At 28.5% G+C, this 20,520-nt stretch overlaps 1 protein-coding gene across 2 annotated transcripts in view; it reads right to left on the reverse strand.

The window, feature by feature from the left end:
• The window catches only part of Ptr (patched domain-containing protein), a 71,030-nt gene that overhangs the window by 44,465 nt on the left and 6,045 nt on the right, over positions 1 to 20,520 (reverse strand). Inside the window, exon 1 of one of the 2 annotated variants that reach the window (XM_070107971.1) lies at positions 17,690 to 18,363. The exons of the other annotated variant lie outside the window; for it this stretch is intronic. The gene's annotated coding sequence lies outside the window, so the exon portion shown is untranslated. Of the gene's footprint in view, positions 1 to 17,689; positions 18,364 to 20,520 lie in introns of those variants that run through there. 2 annotated transcript variants of the gene reach the window in all.

A 20,520-nucleotide genomic window follows, 5' to 3' on the forward strand; every position in this document is an offset into this window, starting at 1 on the left:
AATGTTGAGCAACCAAAATTAAATAAAGTAAAATGATCACAAAGCAATGAAAATGATCTTTGATTTATTCTCCGCAAAGCAGGGTAACCATTTAAGTACAAAAAAATTTTAAACTAAAAAATAAACTAGAAGGAAGGTACACACATATATAATAAATTACGGAAACGAAATATAATTTTTTAATGTAAAATAAAATAAATTAAATTGAATTAAATCTAAAACTTATCTATCTTAAATAATATAATATTAAAAAAAAAAAAAAATTAAACTAGATAACTAAAAATGTAGTAAAAAGATTGGGTCTTGAATATAAAATTACTTAAAGTAATACTTTCACAAATAAAAAAGTTGTTCATACAAAAAAATTTTTTATTTTAAATAAAATTTAATATAAATTAAATGAAATAAAAACTAAAATCTATCTATTTTAAATCAATTAAATTAAATAATATAAAATAAAATATAATAAAAAATATAAAATTAAATAAAATTAAATAAAGTTAAATAAAATATAATAAAATAAAATATAATAAAATAAAATAAATTAAAATTAAATAAAATTCAAAACAAAAACACAAAATAAAATAAAATAAATTTAATCAAAATGAAAAAAAAAATTAAAATAAAATAAAATAAAACGAAATAAAATAAATCAAAATGAAATAAAAAAAAAAAAAATAAATTAAATAAAACAAAATATAATAAAATTAATTTAATCAGAATTAAAAAAATTTCAAATAAAATGAAATAAAATAAAATAAAATAGAATAGAATAAAATAACAAAAATATTATAAAATAAATCAAAAAGAAATAAAATAAAATAATATAAAATAGTGTAAAATAAACTAGAATAAAAAATATAAAATAAAATAAAATTAAATTAAATTAAATTAAATTAAATAAAATTAATTAAAATAAAATAAAATAAAATGAAAAAAAAAATTTAAAATAACATAAAATAAGACAAAATTAATTTAATCAAAATGAAAAAAAATAAAAATAAAAATAAAATGAAATAAAATAACACAAAATGAAAAAAATAAAACGAAATAAAATAAATTAGAACAGAATAAAATAACAAAAATAATATAAAATAAATCAAAATTAAATTAAATAAAATAGAATAAAAAAAATTAAATTAAATTCAATAAAATTAATTAAATAAAATAAAATATATTACAATAAATTAAATTAAATCTAAAATCTATCTATCTTAAATAAAATTGAATTTAATTAAATTTAATAAAAAACATAAAAATAAAATGAAATAAAAAATAAGTTAAAATTAAAATATTGAGTCATTCATAGAAATTTACTTCAAAAAAAAAAAAGAAAAAAGATTAGTAGCCCTTCACAAATAAAAAAGTTTTTCATACCAAAAATTGTTTTTGATCGGTATGACAGCTATAGGATATGTGATCCAATCTGAACATTTTATTCGAAGCATTTAGCGTTGTCTTGGAAAATAGTCTATGTCAAAATTCATGAAGATATCTTTTCAAATAAAAAAAGTTTTCCATACAAGAACTTCAGTTTGATCGTTATGTTTATATGGCAGCTATATGATAAAGTGATCCGAACTGAACCATTTCTTCGGAGATTCTAGCATTGCCTTAGATAATAGCCTGTATCAAATTTCGTGAAGATATTTAGTTAAATAAAAATATTTTCTACACAAAGATTTGATTTTGAGCGTTAAGTTTATATGGCAGCTATATGCTATAGTTAGACGATATAGTCGGTACTTCTTGGGTAGAAAAGGAAGTGTGCAAAATTTTAGATAGATATATCAAAAATTTTATATTATGAATTAGCTATTGGATCAATTATGAACTATCGAACTTCAAAAGTGAGTTTTTCAATAAAGCAAGAAACAATTTTGAAACGAAAATGTCATGAAAATAACCAGTGGTACCAAATACCATGTGGTAAGCGCCACCGTATGTGAAAAGTAGGTGTTAATGAATCGTATAAGAGGTTATTAAGTTTAAATAGGCTAGTAGAAGGAAAATAAAGTAAAGCAGGCGATCAATTCGGTTAAATGTTGTGCAGCGAGGAGAAATGGAGTGCGACGAGAAGATATTTAATAGACTTTGGTTATCGAAAAAAATTGTTTATAAGATTAAAAAAACTATACAGGTTTAAAATTTAAATGAAAGAAACCCAACGATGACTTTGAATCGGTAAAAGTCTTAACATAATACTAAGAAGATATAATTTAAATCAAAAGGGAATATAACAGGAAATATAATCATAAATTACAAAAATGATAATTGATTATTTATGCTATGAGATATCAAAACCTAAGTTATATAAAATAAATCTTGACTGCAATCAACTATTTTTTTGCCACTCATTCCCCCAACAAGCGTTTTTACGACAATTAAGCAACGAATATGCATGACGCCTCAACGCAAACACTTTCAAAAATTACTGTGTGTCATTTTTATTACGAATATTATGTGTAGCACACATACATACATAGATATAAATGTTTATTTGCTTCGTTTACGGCACTCAGCAGTGAGCGCGCATGCGCAACGTTTTATGTTTGCGCTCCATTGAGTGTGGAGTTGAGTGACATTGGCAGAAAACTTACTTTCTATCTTTCTACATTTTTGTTGCATTTTTTAAATTTCTTACAACGCGCAATATGATTGCGCTTGCTTGAGGCTTTTGTGTTATGTGTCTACATTATTTACAGTTGCTTGACTTATTTTGCTACGAACTTTTAAAACACCGTTTTGTTTGAATTGGTGATAAATGGCATTTATTGTCATTTTTTTTATTGATTAAATAGTCTTTAAAAAATATTGTAATATGTTAGCAAAGATTTGTATGTAAATGCTGACCCAATTTGGAAGCTCATTTGATTTACCCTTTTTATTATTTTTTTTATGCTACGGTGTTCAGAATAATATAAAGTACAATAAAAAAGTCTAATCTTTTTTATAAAAAAATGCTACAAGTACAATTTTGGTAAAAACTCGTTGTTGGGGTTTCGCTTGAAAATAAAAAAAAAATTATTTCTTCGTAATAGTTGTTGTTATTGTAGCGTCAAAAATGTACCCAAAATAGTTTTTATGGACGCTGTTGGTTAACAAGCTTTATCCGCATGAAAAATTCGTTTTTGTACCAATTACTTAGGCTCGACTAAGGTGGGATTTGCTTGGGCAGTGCATATATTTCCACTATGACATGGCTGCTCATATGCTCAATGTATTTAGCGAAGAATTGGAAATCGTAGCGCAATAGTTTTCTAATCAATAACAGTATTTATTATACACTGAACAGAATATTCTATTAAGTTTGCTACCAAGTTTATAGCACGCACGAACATCGGAGGCCTTATAGTTCCTCAGTTTTTGAGATATCGATCTAAACTTTGGTACACATAACTTTCGGTCTAAGCAGCTCCTCATTTGTCGGAATCGTTAGTATTGGACCACTAAGGCATATAGCTGTCATACAAACTGATCGACCAAAGTCAAGTTCTTGCATGGAAAACTTTTTTATTTTACAAGATATCTTCATGAAATTTGGTGTGGAGTAATATCCTGATCAATGTTATATTCTTCAAGTATATTGTTGAAATCGGACCACTATAGCATATAGCTGCCATACAAACTGATCGATTAATATAAAGTTCTTGTATGCAAAACTTTTTTATTTGATAAGATATATTTACTGAATTTGGCATGAAATATTATCCATGCTAAGGCTACATTCGTCGGAAACAGTGCTTAAATCGGACCATTATATCATATAGCTGCCATACAATCTGGCCGATCAAAATCAAGAAAAAAATATTTTTTACACTCTTATGCTATAAGAAATGCAACTGTGAGGTATATTATAGTATTGGTGCAGCCTAAGTTAACGTTTTATTTTTATTTTTATAATTTTTCAAAATAAACCGTTTACTACTATGATATAATTTTAGACTTTAAATCTCATATAAAGTTTAATAGTCGATTTCGTCGGTTTTTTAAATCAAATAATCACAATTTACTACTTTATTTTTCAACGCTACAGACCTTAATCAGCCTTTACAGCTGAACTAAATTAAATTCATTGAAATGCAGCAAATGCAAAAAAGTTTCGAACGCATCGCTTTTAATGCCAAAACTATGAAAGCAAGTTGCTTTTAAAAGGAAAACAAATAACAAATTATGCTAAATAGGCAGTTAAAAAGAGAAATGTATAGGTGATATATTGCAACAACAACAAAAATAAACGCATGGTGAATTATCTATAAGCAGTTTAAGCTTATAGCTAATAATTCAAATTTTATTAACTACTGACAGTTTGATAGCCAATGAGAAATGCATGCATTTCGCTGCACGCACAAAAAAAAAATTAAAAAAAAAAAATTAAAAAAAAAAAAAATTTAATTTGAAAAATAACAAAAAAATATTAGCCTTTCGCAGGTGTGGCTGTCTAAATTAAAGAAGCGCTTAAAAAGATTAATGTACCGCTGATGTTTGGTGCTTGTGGAAAAATGCCGCTTAGAACCAGTTTCGAAATGAACACAAATTCCAATTGAACGCCAAAAAGCGGAAAGAAAATTGGAGAAAACATGATGAAAGTGACTGTGAAACTTTGTGGCATTTTTTTTACCATTTTTTTACAATGGGAATTCAAGTGCACGGCCGAATGCAGGCTGCGACTGCAACCGCAGTGCAACAACAATATATATATATCAATATACAATATATTATACATATATGTGTATACCTTTTTGTTGGTTTTTATATGTGCCGGTTGGCAAGTTATTCGGTTATTTTTAGCTGCTTTTAAATACACTTGAAATTATTACACTTTTACTCTCGGCCTGTTTATTCGTATAAGCAACCACAAATCAGCGGTTAATGAAGTTGCTGCAGCTATGCTGTGTTGCTGGTGCTGTAGGTTCGTCATCGCTGTTGCGGCAAATGGCTTTGGCATCGAATATATGTAATTATTAAAGTGACATTGACGAAACGGTTTCAGGTAACAGTAGTTGTTAGAAAAGTATTTATATAAGAAATGTTGAATTTTTGAAATTTAAATTTTTTAAAATATTTTATTATTTTTAATCAAATAAATTTTTTGCATAATCGAAACAATGTGAGTTTGTGCTAATATCGGCGGAACTATAGTTCCTCAGTTTTTGAGATAACGATTAAAAAGTTATACCATATATATTTCAACGTAAAAAGCTGCTCCTTTTCGGAATCGCCGATATTGTAACGCTATAGCATATAGCTGCCACACAAACTGATCCAACAAAATCAAGTACTTGTATAGAACACTTTTTTATTTGACAAGATAACTTCATGAAAGTTACCATAAGTTATTGTCCAAGGTAACGCTATATTAATCGGAAATAATGTTGAGATCGAATCACTATTAGATAAGGCTACCATACAAACTGAACGATCAAAATCATTTTCTTGTATGAAAAACTTTTTTTTTTGACGAGATATCTTCATGAAATTTGGCAAGCATTTTTATGCAAGTGAATGGTACAATTTTGAAAGAAATTGTTTCGATCAGATCACCATAGCATATAGCTGCCATACAAACTGATCGTTCAATATAAAGTGCTTGTATGGAAAACTTTTTTATTTGACAACATAACTTTATGAAATTAAGCATATATTATTTTCCAAGGCAATGTTATAATATTCGGAAATATTGTTCAGATCGAACCACTATAGCATATAGCTGCCATACAAAATGACCAGTCAAAATCAAGATAAAAGGCTATTTATATATAGTTATTGTAGTTTCGGTGCAGCCAAAGTTACGTTTTTTTGTTTTTTTTTTAGTTGGCAACCCTCCAATAAATAATTTCAAACACCAAGTTTTCATAAAACTTTTTAGCTTTATATTTGCTGTATATTAAGACTTAAAATTTCTATATGTACATATGTATAGCTGACTTAAAAGGTTCAAATAGGTAGCAACCTTGTAACATTTTTGTAATAATCCATTGAGATATTGCTTTTAAAAATACAAAAAACATTTTGTATTAAATAGTTGTCAATAAATAATATTGACGTCTTATAAGCTCAACATTACAATTTTTCACCCGCAACCGTTATTGGAAATGCCTGATATTTAACAAAAGTTTTACACTTGTTTAAATACTTGCTTTGAAGTATATAATTGTTTTAGTATTACCGCCTTAAATTAAACACAATATAATTTATGACCAATATTTTGTTGAAATAATACACCAAACAGGGAAATAAATAAATCAGCGTGCTGATTTATCAGCAGTTGAGTATAAAAAACTATATGTAAGCGTTGTCAGTGTTATTGCTTTGACTTGTAAATGATTGTTTTAGAAAGTGACTTTTTTACTATAGTATTTTTTTAGTTTTAATTTAAAAAAAATGTAATAATTTTTTTTGGGAAAAAAATTTTGTAGGAAAAAAAATTTTTAGAAAAAAAATGAAATTAATGAAAAAAAAAATTTTAGGAAAAAAATTCCAAATTTTTAGGAAAAAAATTTTTTTTTTGTAATATTATATATTTGTAATTTTATATTTTTGTAATTTTGTATTTTTGTAATTTTATATTTTTGTAATTTTGTATTTTTGTAATTGTTAAATGCTGGCTAAAAACTTCAACTATAATATTTGTAGCTTGACGAGCACACCGAAATTTGTTTTTTTTTTTTTTTTTTTTGAATTTAGCTTTCAATAAGTAATTATGCTCAGTAATATTATGTTGTTTTTTGTTTTTTTTTAATTTCTAATGTAATTTTATGTTTTTAAAACAGACTTCCTTGTTGATACCAGTACTATTGTGTAATTACCGTCAAACATTTTCTGTGCGGCGCTCCACAGCCAAAGTCTATATTTTCTTGTAATATGCATGCACTCTTATGCAATTTCCACAAGCACTTACAAAGTGTTATAGTTCATTGCCTCGCAAGGCATAGCCGCACATACGCATCAGCGCAGCGGTCAGCTTTTATTCTGCTACCGACGCCAAAAGATGTAAAGCGTCGCGTATTAATTGAGTCTGTTTCGCACTAAAGTGTTTATAATTGAATGTGGAAAAATTATGTAAAACATACATTAAATATATGTATTGTACATATGTAAATAAATATGAAACTCAACAGTTGACGGGCAAACTTTTGCTTTACATAACACAAAGCAAAGCTATGGCTTGTGGAGCAGCTGAAATTAGAGCCATTAAGTGATATATGTAGTGCGGCAGAGTGGCAGTTATAATTGAAGTCAGCAAACTAGTGCTGCTAGATTGCGCGGCAAATAGATTACACAGTACTAGAGCACACATGTGTACAAGTGTATATATGAAATATATAAATGTATATATTTATATGAAATATGCCGCTGCTTGAGTATTCGGTTGCTTAGTTTTGTATGTATATTTATAATTTACATCTGCATATGTATAGGTTGGCAACTCGCATAACTTCCGAAGAAATATTGCGCTGATTTTCACCAATTTTGACTGCTTTGTCTGTTGGCTCCGATTGAAGTGAACTGCGTCTAATTTCTTTTGTAGCGCCTTATTAATCGGTTAGAAAGGCAGGCGCATAAAAACGCGCTTCAAATATATGAGATACATTGGAATGGCTTAAAAATTAACAATTATAATATTTTAAGCAACAATTATTAGACCAATGCTAAAGCCTTTGCAAATGATAAAAACTGAAAAAAAATCATAGTAGGATGAAACTCATTGGAAGAGAAAGAAAGAAAGAAATGACAAAAATGAAAGTAAAAACAATTTAGAGGCGTGCTGAGCTTGTGATGAGGAAGGGAAGGAGGTTGTTTGCATTTTTTAAGGGTTCAAAATGATTTAACGCAATTTCCGTGCCAAGGAAGTGCCAAGGAAAAAAGTTTTATGACAATACTGTGGGTAACAAAAATATCTACTACTTTCAACCGGGCACTTTTTTCACATAAGCTCAAAATTTATGTGAAAAGTTCAAATTATCGAGTTTTTGATTTTATATTTTTCTTTTTTCAATAAAAAATCTTCTTTTACATAATTTAGGATATACTAACCAAATACACCGTTTCTCTTTTTAATTTTTTAACTATTATTTTTAATTATTTATTTTGTCTTAATAACGGAAAAATACTCTAATTTTTAATCGCGAATTCTCACGTCAAATATCAGTTTATTTTTTATGGTATGTTTTCTTAAAAAATGCACAAAAAACCCATTAGGTGATTCAAGCTTACTTTTTGTATAACCACTATTATGAAATAACAGGTAGATTTAAAATAAGTGGAGTTTTCAACGAAAAAATTCCACCGATTTAAAAAAAAAGCAGGTATTGGAAAAATACCTGAAAACTAATGATAAGATTTAGTGAAGTGGAAAGCGTGATTTTTTAGCCATAGCTCGTTTTCGGCGTACTACTTGCTACTATGTGTATTAACTACTATATTTGCTGTTATGAACATTTGTTTCAAAATTAAATATATATATATATATATATATATTGTTCTATATGTATCAAAAAACATTATTTCGATTAAAAAAAAATATTTTCGCCTCTCAGGTGCACCATTATACGCGTAACTTCAATAAAATTTTTTAACACTTAAGCTGTGGAGGTACATACATACATATATACTATATTCCAAAAATGTGCACAATTAGGTTTCACACGTTAAGGTTAAACATTTTACTTAATGCCTCAAAAAAAAGGGGTAGACATTTCCATCTTGACTTTCTCACCGAATAAAACGCCTGAGTGGTTTTGTAATATGTTCAAAGCATTTTCTGGGTAAAAGAGTACTCAGTAAAGTAGTGTTCTGTTTTTATGAAGAACTGTCTTTAGCAGTTCAAGTGGGATGCTTACCAACGGGATGAGCCATAGATGCTTAACTAACCTTTTTATTTGTTAGAAATTGAAATTAGTGTTCAATATTAGAAATATATTTGGATTTCGTAGATATTTCACTGAACATTTTGAGTCTTTTGTTTCGTTTATCGCATTGGAAAGCTGAGAAAAAATGCTTTTCTACGTATACGCAAATGTTTAAAGGTACTTTTTTCGAGAGTTGAAATTTTGAAAATTCACAACGACAAAATTTTTCACGCGAGTCGAAATGAAAAAATACGTGTCTAATATTTTGCCGCAAAGAAAACAAAACAAAATATTTCGCACGAAAAAAAACTTTTGAATGTAAATTTTAGATGGAATGACGCATATATGGTATATGTATGTATGGCATATGTGATACAGCAATTGGTACTCAAAGTTTTTTTCTTTAAATAGCCTTCATATTAGCTTTATTAATGCATTCGACATGAAATTATATTATTTCCCCAAATTATGTTTCATTTCTTAGAATTTTACTTGAAAATATTTTTTTGAACAACACTTGGCTACAATCACTGCTCGCTATAACATAGTTTAAATCTCAGTGGTTTATGAAATATTTATATGAAATGTTTTGTCACACATAATAACTAGCAAGATTTGCAAAAATTAATCACCATTAAACTTGCGCGCAGCAATGTAGTGACATAAAACGCGCAACAAACAAAAGACTTAAGCAGCGAACCCGCGCTGCTGTCGCTATATACAAATTGCGTGCATTTGCGAACACTACCAACACTGTTAACGATGCTGTTAATGATAACTGTTGGGTTTTCTTGTTGTCATATTTCCATAACAGCAACGCAATTTGTGCATTTAAACTAAAAGTTATGAATTTAAAAAAAATTAAAAAATAAAATTTTTTTTTTGGTTCGTGTCATTTGCTTTGCGATTGCTATGTTTAACCGGATCGTTTGTGTTTTTTTGATTGTTTTATACCTATGTCTGTATGTACTTAGCGCTAATCGCTTTGGCAACCTCGTTGTTGTTGTTGTCGCTTTAAGGCTCAAGCCACGAAAATTCGGTTTCATTTGGTTTTGTATTAATTTCATTTTAATTGTTTATCTGTTATTTTTTTTTTTTTTTTTTTTTTGGTTTTCATCTGCATATTTGATTGTTTGTGCATTTTAAATGTTTGCTTTTTTCTTTCCGCAATTTTAATTTTATGTAATCGGTGTTGACTAGTTGAAAGCGGTTCATGGCAGTCTGCAGCAGCCGCCAAACACAAGCGTCTACGCAATTTCGGCGACGTTGCAGTTACGTATACAAATGTAGGAGCAGGTTGGTATGCGCCAGCACGAGCGTGTATGCCGACTAGTTTACAGCATTCAGAAGTGCAGCGCTGTGAAGTGATAGGCGCGGATTGGTTCATTGCAGCTGCATAATCACTGTTGTTGTTCCATGAAAAGTATGCTACACAGGAGTTGCATTTCTGTTTCCAGTTAAAGTCCCAAAAGCTTTCATAAAGGCATATGGAACAAGTTTTTTTTCCTGTAAATTACATTTTATACCTCTAAGAGCGCCTATAAAGTACAACAACACTTTGACGTTATTTACTTCATTTTACTTTCATTGGGGAAACCCCTGTATGAAATTGCATTTTTTATAACACCAGTTATGTTTGCACCCATATTTAGCAAACTTCAATTACTTGTATCGTCCGTTAATTTTTACTGCGCAATTTTGGCAACTTGCACGTATTTTTGAGATTTTTTTCACTTTTTTGCGATTCATGGAATTTGGCGCCATGAATCGAATGCATTTTAATTTTGAGTACGAACTTGAAGTTATGTGAATCTCTACGCAATGTCATAATAAATATATTATGTCATAAGTTCGTAACTCTCGGAGGCAACTATATATAAGTGCAAGCGTAGATGATGATATTGAAAAACTAAAAATTTTCGAATTTTTGCTGACTACAAGAGTTTTAAAACTTTGATACAATAAAAAAAAATGTATATCATAAAAGTTATCAAAATAATAGTTTTAAAAAATTTAAATTTCATTCGCTCAAAAAAAATGTGTTTAATGTTGCCACCTGTTTGAAAATTTTAAGCACAAAAAAAATTAAAAAAACCAAAAAAGCGCAACAACAAACCTTTAAAACTATAAAAATTTAACACCGTCTTTAAGAAAAAAAAATATATTAAGAATAGGGTTGCCACCTGTTCAAAAATAAAAATAATAATAAAACAGCTTTGAAAAAATAAGTATTACAAAGTGGGTATTAAACAAGTGAAGTTTTAGGTAGTTTGCTAGTGAAATATTTTAAAGCAGGGTTGCCAAACTATTTCAAAAATTTTACTCAAATTAAACGAAAACTGAAATAGAATTATCAAAATACGGATAAAAAACTAAATATCTTCGAAACGACAACTAAATTAAAGCTAAAAATATTCTTGAAAAGAGTTGCCATCTGTCAAAATTTTTGTATTTTCTAAAGTTGCGTAAATAAATGTAAACTGATTTAAATATTATATTATATTAGAAATAGAATTACCACAATACGGATAGCAAACTAAATACCTTCAAAAGACATAGAATTAAAAGTGTTTTTGGAAATGGTTGCCATCTGTTAAAATTTTTGTATTTTCTAAAGTTGCGTAAATAAATATAAACTGATTTAAATATAAAAAAATTATGGAAGCCGGACTGAACGTTTATGAAATATATTTGGGAGATATACATACCATATACATACAATACATATTTATTTGAAAGATTTGCATGAGTTGGTCATTTGGAAGTACAAAAAAATATTTATATTTGATAATATAAAGAATCACAGCAATAAGTGTATAAAGCTGAGTAACTTTAACAACGTCCACAACAGCAAATATATAAGAATAAGGTTGTCGCCTGTCTGAAAATTATATTTCAATGTGTATTGAATAAGAAAAGTTTTAAAAGTTTACGCCGTTGAAATATTTTAAAGCAGGGTTGCCAGCATATTTCAAAAATGTTGTCGAAAAGAAATGAAAACAGAATTTTTACCAACTTATAACAAACTAAATATGTTTAAAATTATTTACAGTTGCAAATATTCTTGAGAAGGGTTGCTATCTTATAAGGCTTATGTATTTAATGAAGGTGCGTAAATACAAGTAAACTGATATTAATATGAAATTATGGGCATCAAATTAAATGTTTATGAAATATATTTATTAGTTGACGGGGGGTAGGTGGGGGATATATGTATGTATGTATATGTTTAAGAAGAGTTGCCACCTGTTTAAAAGTTTTGTTTATTAATTATGATAAACTAATTGCTTTCTTTGACAAAATATAAAAATATCATGATCAAATAAAGCGTTTCAGATATTTATCGAAGTTATTTTTGAGAAGTGTTGCCACCTATTTGAAATTTTTTTTTGAATTTTTTTGCATTTTTTATTTAAATATTCAAAACTACCTTCACAATATTCTCAAAATTTTTGACTTAAAAAATTAAAAACGAAAAATAAAATGCCAAAGTGGTAAGCGCGAGCGAAATATTAACTAAGCATGAGCTTTTGCATGTTTTTACTTAAACATATATTAATAAGATTGAAGTGTTTATGGAATTTCGTGATATTTAAAAATTACATGTGCATTACATTACAGCTTTGTATGTAGGTGCATGTTGTTCGAACTTGCGATAAAATAAATTTACACGCCTAAACACATGCATATATATGTACATATATATGAAATAAATCCTGCTTGCATACGGATAGCGAAACGCCTACTTCCACCTTCAATTAGCGCTAAATATACACGTGTAGCCACATAAATACGTATACAATTACATGATTATTACGTGTGTGACAATGTCGGGGTCAGTAAATTAAATTTTTTTACACGTTTAACATTGCTTTGATATTATCTACTGCGGCAGTTGTTGTTTTTTTTCTTTGCAATTGGAAAAACCACTGTTATATTAATTTGTAAGTAATTTCGTATTAATAAAATGCATTGCAAACATATACATATGTATGTATATAAAAATGTATAGCAATATAGAAAATATTCACATTCAAAATAACAGAAATATATAAGCAAAAAGCAGTTAAAGAGTCGAAAATTGAAAAAGCATTTAAGTGTTAACAATTTAAAGGTTAAATGACAGCAGCAAATGGATTTGATTGACTGCAAAAATATAGTAGTAAAATATGTCAGAAATAAACAAAAATAATTGGCACATTTTAAAAAACACTTAAAAAACTGCATTAAATAGACTTTTGCACAAGTATTTTAGATAAAAAAAGATTATTTATTAACTAACAAATGGAAGTATTTCATAATAGCGCTAAATAGTGGCATCTTATAATGATATTATGTTCGTTAAAGGACTTATGGAGAGCAAAGCTAACGGAGTATTATCCAGAAAATAACAGCAATTTCGCTACGCAGCAAAAAGCGGAACTTAGACGCAGGCGCGCAGATATAAATCTCTCAATGAAAAAATTGGCCCACCATCCTGAAGTAATGCAAACGCGGTTCCAAGGTGGGCGACGATTTCCTAGAAGGTGGATATTTAGTGAATCGCAAGTGACACATACCGTTGCTGTAACGACAGCACTGATGATGCGGAAGGCATTTTCCACCTCCTCACCCGAAAAAAAACATGTTCGTTAAAGCCGGCCAAAGTTAGGGTATTAATTTAATTTGTACAAATTTTTCAAATAACCTGCTGTTCTTGTTGTTGTTTTTATTATATATTACTCGTAGTAGCAGTAGTAATAGTGGTAGTAGTGGTTGTTGTTGCTACTAGTGCTTATTAGTAATGATATTGCTGTTGTTGCATATGTTGTTCTTCTGGTATTCGTAGCAGTACTAGTTGTTGTTGTTGCTGTCGTAATTTTTTTAATTAATAATAATATTATTATTATCGTTGTTGTTTTTATTTTATTTTGTTATTTTAATTTTGTAATAATAATAATATAAATTATTTTTAATATTTTCTTTTAATATATTATATTATTATTATTGGTTTTTTTGTTGTTGCTGTTCTCGAATTTTTTTTTTATTAATTTCATTGTTTTGATTGTTTTTGTTATTTAATTTTGTTCTTTTATTGTTTTAGTATTATGGTAATATTATTATTATTATGTTGTTATTGTTGCCGTTGTCGTAATTTTTGCTTTAACAGCATTATTATTTTTAAAATTTTTGTTGTTGTTATTATTTTGTTTTTCGTTTTGTATTATAAATATAAGTAGTGGTTTTTGTTGTCGCAAGTTTTAATATTATTATTGAGTAATATGTTTATTATTGTTGTTGTTATATGTGTTTTGCTTGTTTTTGTTGTATTAGTACTAGCTGTTGTTGTTGCTGTTATTTAAATATTTGTTGTTACCAAAATTATTAGAATTTTTGTTGTTTTTAATATAATTAATTTTGTTGTTGTTTTTTACCGAAACGAAGTATGCTTCAAAAGATTTTGTGGAGAGTTTTTGAGTTAACATCAACTAGTAGCATGTAGAACTCCTTCCTAATACTCTGAGAATTTGATAAATTTAGTACAACCCTGTTGTATTTAAATAGTATTTAAAATATGTGAATCATTACAAAATGTAATTACAAGACTGAGATGATTCATATCTTATATTTGTTACTTTCAAGCGAAGACCATTGGAGACCTAAAGGAAAGCGTAATTGATAATTTTGTTATAAGAAATCACTCCGAAATACACACGTACATACACACAAACAAACCATATACTGCGATAAATATTATAACGAAAGCAGCTTTTCTTCGAAAAACTACATAAAAGTAGGATTTACGAGTAAAATCAATAGCAGCTAGCACCTCGCAGCATAAAGTACGCAACACGCAATTAGTCACAGCAGTTTATGAAGGACCCAAGATACACATTTACATTAACATACAAAGAGGTACATATACCTTTCACACCAGCAGCGCAGGTAGCTCGCCGTAGCTGGCTGCTAAGAATGCGCCAGCAACCAAATTTAAAAGCGCGTAGATGCACAATCGGCCAGCAGACAATCGAAGAACTTCACAGTGCCGTTAAGCGGACAAGCAAAACTATAAAGCAAGTAATGTCATTAAGGGAAATCTTCACAATCGATAACAACAGCAAACCAAACACGAAGACCTTTGCAGCGCAGACACCGACTAATGTAAGGCATTGTTTGCTCTGCTGCAAGCAAGGGACGCTGTGACGAATGTGGCTGCATAATGTGTAAGTGTGTATGTATGGCATAAACTGTTCTTGTAGGAAATTGTTTTGTTGTTAGTCCGACTGTGCATGCGTAGGCTCGCAGCAAACAGGTGGACAGCGGAAAAACACAGCACAAAAGTGAGAACTACAGGTAAGGTGGCGATGCCAAAGAATTTTCAACTTTTTTCTGGTAATTTTTTTTTGTTGATGGGCACGGTGCTGCTTTGTGCATTTGTGAGTGTTTCTTTAGCTCGAATTTCTTCTAGGAACGTCTGCATCAACAGAATTTATTCTTCATTGCATACAATTAATTTTTATCGATTTTGATTTGTATTGCATTTTAATGATATGCATTCTCGATGAAATGTTTTAGTAACAGATTTTTGCCTTATTCCTGTTTGATTCCCTTTGGGGTTTAGCTTAAGCTTCATTGTTAGACTTATGTTTAAGAGTTAAATTATTTGAGCTTTGATAATTTTTGTAAATACATTATTTTAAAATATTTTATTTGAAATATTTATTTTGGGAGGGATTATTTAAAAAGATTAGCCGCCATAGAGAGCAAAATATATTTTATAAAAAAAATATTATTAAAAATATAGTATATTCTGGCTGGTATCAAAAATTAAATACACTTCAAAGTTACTAAATAGCTAATTAATTAAATTTCATTGAATTAAAGAATAAAAAGCAAAATTAAAAAAAGTTTGTTAGCATTTGGTTTTAATTTTAATTTTAATTTTAATTTAACTCTGATTTTAATTGTAATTTTATAAATCATAATATTGGTTTTAGTTCAATTTTAATTTTAATTATAATTTTGATTGTAATTTTATTTTAATAATTTTAATTTTAATTTCAACTTTAAATTTTATTTTAATTTTAATTTAATTTTAATTTTAGTTTTACTTTTAATCTAAATTCCAGTTTTGATTTTAATTTAAACTTTTTTTAAATTTAATTTAAAATTTAATTTCCATTTATTAAATTTTAATTTTGATTATAATTGTATTAAAATTTTTATTTTATTTAAATTTTAATTTTAATTTTAGTTTAAATCTTAGTTTTAATTTTAATTTGAATTTCAATTTCAATTTTAATTATAATTTTATTTTTAAATTTTTAATTTTAATTTCAATTTCAATTTTAATTATAATTTAATTTTTAATTTTATAATTTTAATTGCAATTTTAATTTTAATTTTTTTAAATAGGTTTATGATTTTATTTTAATTATAACTTAATTTTTATTTAAATTTTAATTTTAATTCTGATTTTAATTTTAGCTATCTTATTTGAAAAAAATTTTTCCTTAATATTAACTTTTATAAACTTTGCTTGTTGGAAATATTCCCTTAGAGCAGCCTTGCCACCCGTTTAAACTCTTACATTCACTTAACTTAATAAAATAAATGTGCAACGAATGAAATATAAAACTTTTAAGTAATGGGTCAATAGGTCATTGATAATTTGGGGTAAGGTTGCCACCGTTTCAAAATTTCTTATTTCAGTTATCACAAGTTAATCAAATATTTCTTACAATATGATAATTCTGTTGAAAAGTTAACTATTAAAAAAATAATAATAATAACTGTGGATTATCTAAACTACAAGGTCTCTAAATATTAAGGATTAAAAATTAAAAAAAAAATATTTGTAAAATGGCAGTTAGTAGTTTTTAATCAAATTAAGAAAAATAAAAAAAATAATTAAATTTTTAAAATTAATAAAAAAATTAATTAAAGAAATAATTTTAAATTAAAGTATTAAACATTTGGTTAACCGATATTATCAATTAAACTATTAAATTCAAACTTTTCCAACAAAAAACATATTATCATATATTTTAGTAGGCTGCGAATCTTTTCATTAAAAATTTTGGATTACAAATTAATTTTTCAAATTAAATTGTAAATTTTTAATTAAATTTTTTATTTATTGTATAATCCCAAAATTGGAATTAAAAATTAAAAATCACATTTTTAACTCCAAATGTGGGGATTAAGAATTAAAAATTTAACTAATTAAAACTTAAAAAGAAGATTCAAAATTTTAATTTTACGATTCAAACTTTGAAATTTAAGATTAAAAATTGAAATCTTAATTTTTAATTGCAAATTCGAAATTAAAAAAAAAGTTTAATAAAAGGGCATATTTATGATTTTTATTGAATTTTACTTTTATGTAACGACAGTGCATAACATTCTTATAGTTATTTTTTTTCGTAACACCTCATTGATCCTTTATAACATTCCTCATATAAACTTCATCAAAACACCTTATACACCATTACATTAAGAAGAAAACGTCGATGATGTCCATATATTTTACTTTTTTATGACTTAATCTCTCGAAAACCTTACGAAAAAGTTGGCTTGGTTTAATATCTTTAAAAAATTCGATTTTATAGTATAGTGTAATCATAAAAATTTATTTATTTATTTTTTTTTTTTTTATAAAAAGTACTCATTCTCTCGAAAAGGTTGGAGTTGGTTTGGTCTAATATCCAGAAAAAAATTCGATTTTGTAGTATAGTGTACTCAGTCCTTTTAAAATTCAAGCAAAAACAAAACTATTGAAATTTCTTTTATGACTTTTATAAGAAATAACTTCTTCATTGTCATTAGCATTTTAAACGCTATGTCTTTAAACTCACCTTTATAATTTTAGTTGCTAATTAATTTTTTTTTTTTACAAGATCGTTCTAAACTTGCTTCTATTTTATAAATAATTTAGTTGATTACAAACTCCCGAACTATTTAACACTATTCGATCGAGTATTCAAATTTCGTTTGCACAATTTTTGCTTCCGCCAAACACGAATAAACCGTTAAAAAAGCGCACCACAAAAATTCTATTTCGAAATAATATTACGACTGCAACTGACACTCCCGAACAGTGCAGTTATTGGCTTGCGTCAGGTTAACAGTATTAAGAACATTGTTCCATGTAAATAGCACTACGTTGAATTATTCTATAGCACTTCGTATTGGTTCGAATTGTTAAGGAAAACTGTAAGTTACGCAGAAAATATTTGCAAATTGCTCACAAAAATTTCTTTACTGCTCCGCTTGCGCCACTTTCATTGAAGCGTATTTGGTTTGGCACTATTGTGGACACGTTTCGTTAACTCGTTCACTTTAAAAACTAAAAGCAAAATCTATTTTGCTTACTAATTTAGCTCGCTATTTTCCCGACTTAACCGACTGATCGTCAAAGCGTACCAAATTGCACTGAATTTGGAGTTGACGATGCGGCCGAGAAAATACAAACCAACCAAACGAGCCACCGCCACCAATTGGTGCACACACACACACACACACACGTATTGGGGCAGCGCCGAGCGTCGCTGAAGTGTCGTTGAAGCCGGGCCAACAACGGCAACGCGGCACAGCCAAGACGACCGGCTCGCGATCAGTCAAGCAACAGCAAGAAGAGAAGCAGACAAGCAGACTAACAAACACAGCGCACACACACGCATACACATAAAAACATAAAATATGTGTGAGTGTGTGTGTATGTGCACGACGGTGCCAGGCAGACGATCGCATCGCAGCGCAGCGACCGAGCAGCCGAAGAAGCTGACGTTGGTCTGCCATACCAAATGGGAAGCACAGCAGCTGCGCAATCCTGTCTGCTTTCAAGTGCGGTTGGCTGCGCCGTCGCTGTCGGCGCGCACGTCGCAGTTGACGAAATTGGCGAATTTGCCATTGAGTAAAATTGGTTTAAATTTGCAAAAATTGTCGGTCCACGTCGCCAGTTGAGTTGAGCGTTTTCTAGGCGTTTCTTTACACACTGGTTGGGTGGGTAGCTTTAATTGAATTTGGTGGCGTTACTAGTGCAACGTTCTTTTTTTTCTTTTTCTTTTTTTACATTCTGCAGCCAATTGCTGTTGATGTTTTGTTAGGCAATTTAAATTTACAGAAGCGCGGCATATTTTATGCAAATTTTTATCAAATAGCGACCAAATTTAGCGTGACACATTTTGAATGAAAATAATAAATAAATGGCTTAAAAGAAAATGGATATAAAGAAAACAATAACAAACCATTTAAGCGTAGTAGTGGTGCCAATAAGTGTGTGAATATTAAAATACCGTTATTTTGCTTAATATTTGTCGAAAAAAAATTATAGTAGTGCACATAGTAGTCAAACGCAGTGTAAGTTTAATGAAATTTGCCTTGGTGTTTTGTTATTGTATATAATTTAGAGTTTGAAAAATGTACCGAAATCGAGAGGGTATGAATATTAACTGCGGTGCCAAGAGATCACACTACCAATCACAGTTCTGATCTATCGAGATCGCAGTGTTTCATCCTTTCATTTCAGAGCGTATGACTAGAGGGTTTTGAAAAAGTTGGATAAAATATAAATTATAATGAAATAAACAAATATTTAAAACAAAAACAAAAATTATACTAAGCACATAAAACAAAAGAGTGTAAAAGGGTCTTTAACGCGATTGTGATCGATCAGTTTATAAGACAGCTATATTCTATGGCATAGTAGTACGTTAATGGCGGTTTTGACAAATAAGCAGCTTTTTATCTTCACGAAATTTGGCACGGGTTATTCTCTAAGGCAATGTTGCAATCTCAGAAAAAATGGTTCAGTTCGGATCGTTATTAAATATAACTGTCATACAAACTGAATGATCGGAATCAAGTTCTTGTAAGGAATCGTTTTGTACCACTTTTGGCAAAAAAATTCAAATTTTTATCAACTATAATCATAAATAAAAGGTTATACAAGTTTTTAGTCACCTCTATAGGTTTTCTAAATGTAGTTTTTTACATATACCAAATAAAATGCTATAGCATAGGTTTTAATTTTTTTAAAGCAATTTCAGAGGCGATCGCTTCAAAAAAATAGTATAATCTAAAATTTCGAAAATTATTATCTTTCTATGTTGGTTAAATAAATACGTCTGATGGCCATCGGCATGAGATATTTTTAATTTTTCAGTATTAATATGCCTATCTACACAATAGCTTGAACTCATCAGACATATTTCAGTTCGAATTTCAGCTTAGTTTCTAATATTTCCAACAGCTTAAATTTATATTAATATTTATATAATTTGCAATTAGGTTTCACTTAAAGTTTATTTTTTTATTACAACGCAGAGCATTTCACCTCCAGCCTAATACAGCTCAGCTTAACCCACCTTCAACCTAATCGAGCAATAGATATACATATGTACATATGTATGTATGTATGATATTCACTTGCAAAACCATACATACCTATCACTCATGCTCTCATGCGCCGCCACACTCACCTGTCGCTCTCTGCTTAATTACACTACACATATCTTATACACTGACGCTCTTCTCGTCTCTGCAACGCTCTGGCGCGCTGCCACAGCTTCTCTTCTCGGCATACGTATTTACTTTGTTACGGAAAACTACTTTCAGATTTGTGTTTGTGTTTTTGTTGCAACACTCGATTTTTCTTCGCTTACATACATATATGTATGTTTACCGG

The sequence above is a fragment of the Bactrocera oleae genome, chromosome 4 (genome assembly GCF_042242935.1).
Source record: "Bactrocera oleae isolate idBacOlea1 chromosome 4, idBacOlea1, whole genome shotgun sequence".
Lineage (NCBI taxonomy): Eukaryota > Metazoa > Arthropoda > Insecta > Diptera > Tephritidae > Bactrocera > Bactrocera oleae.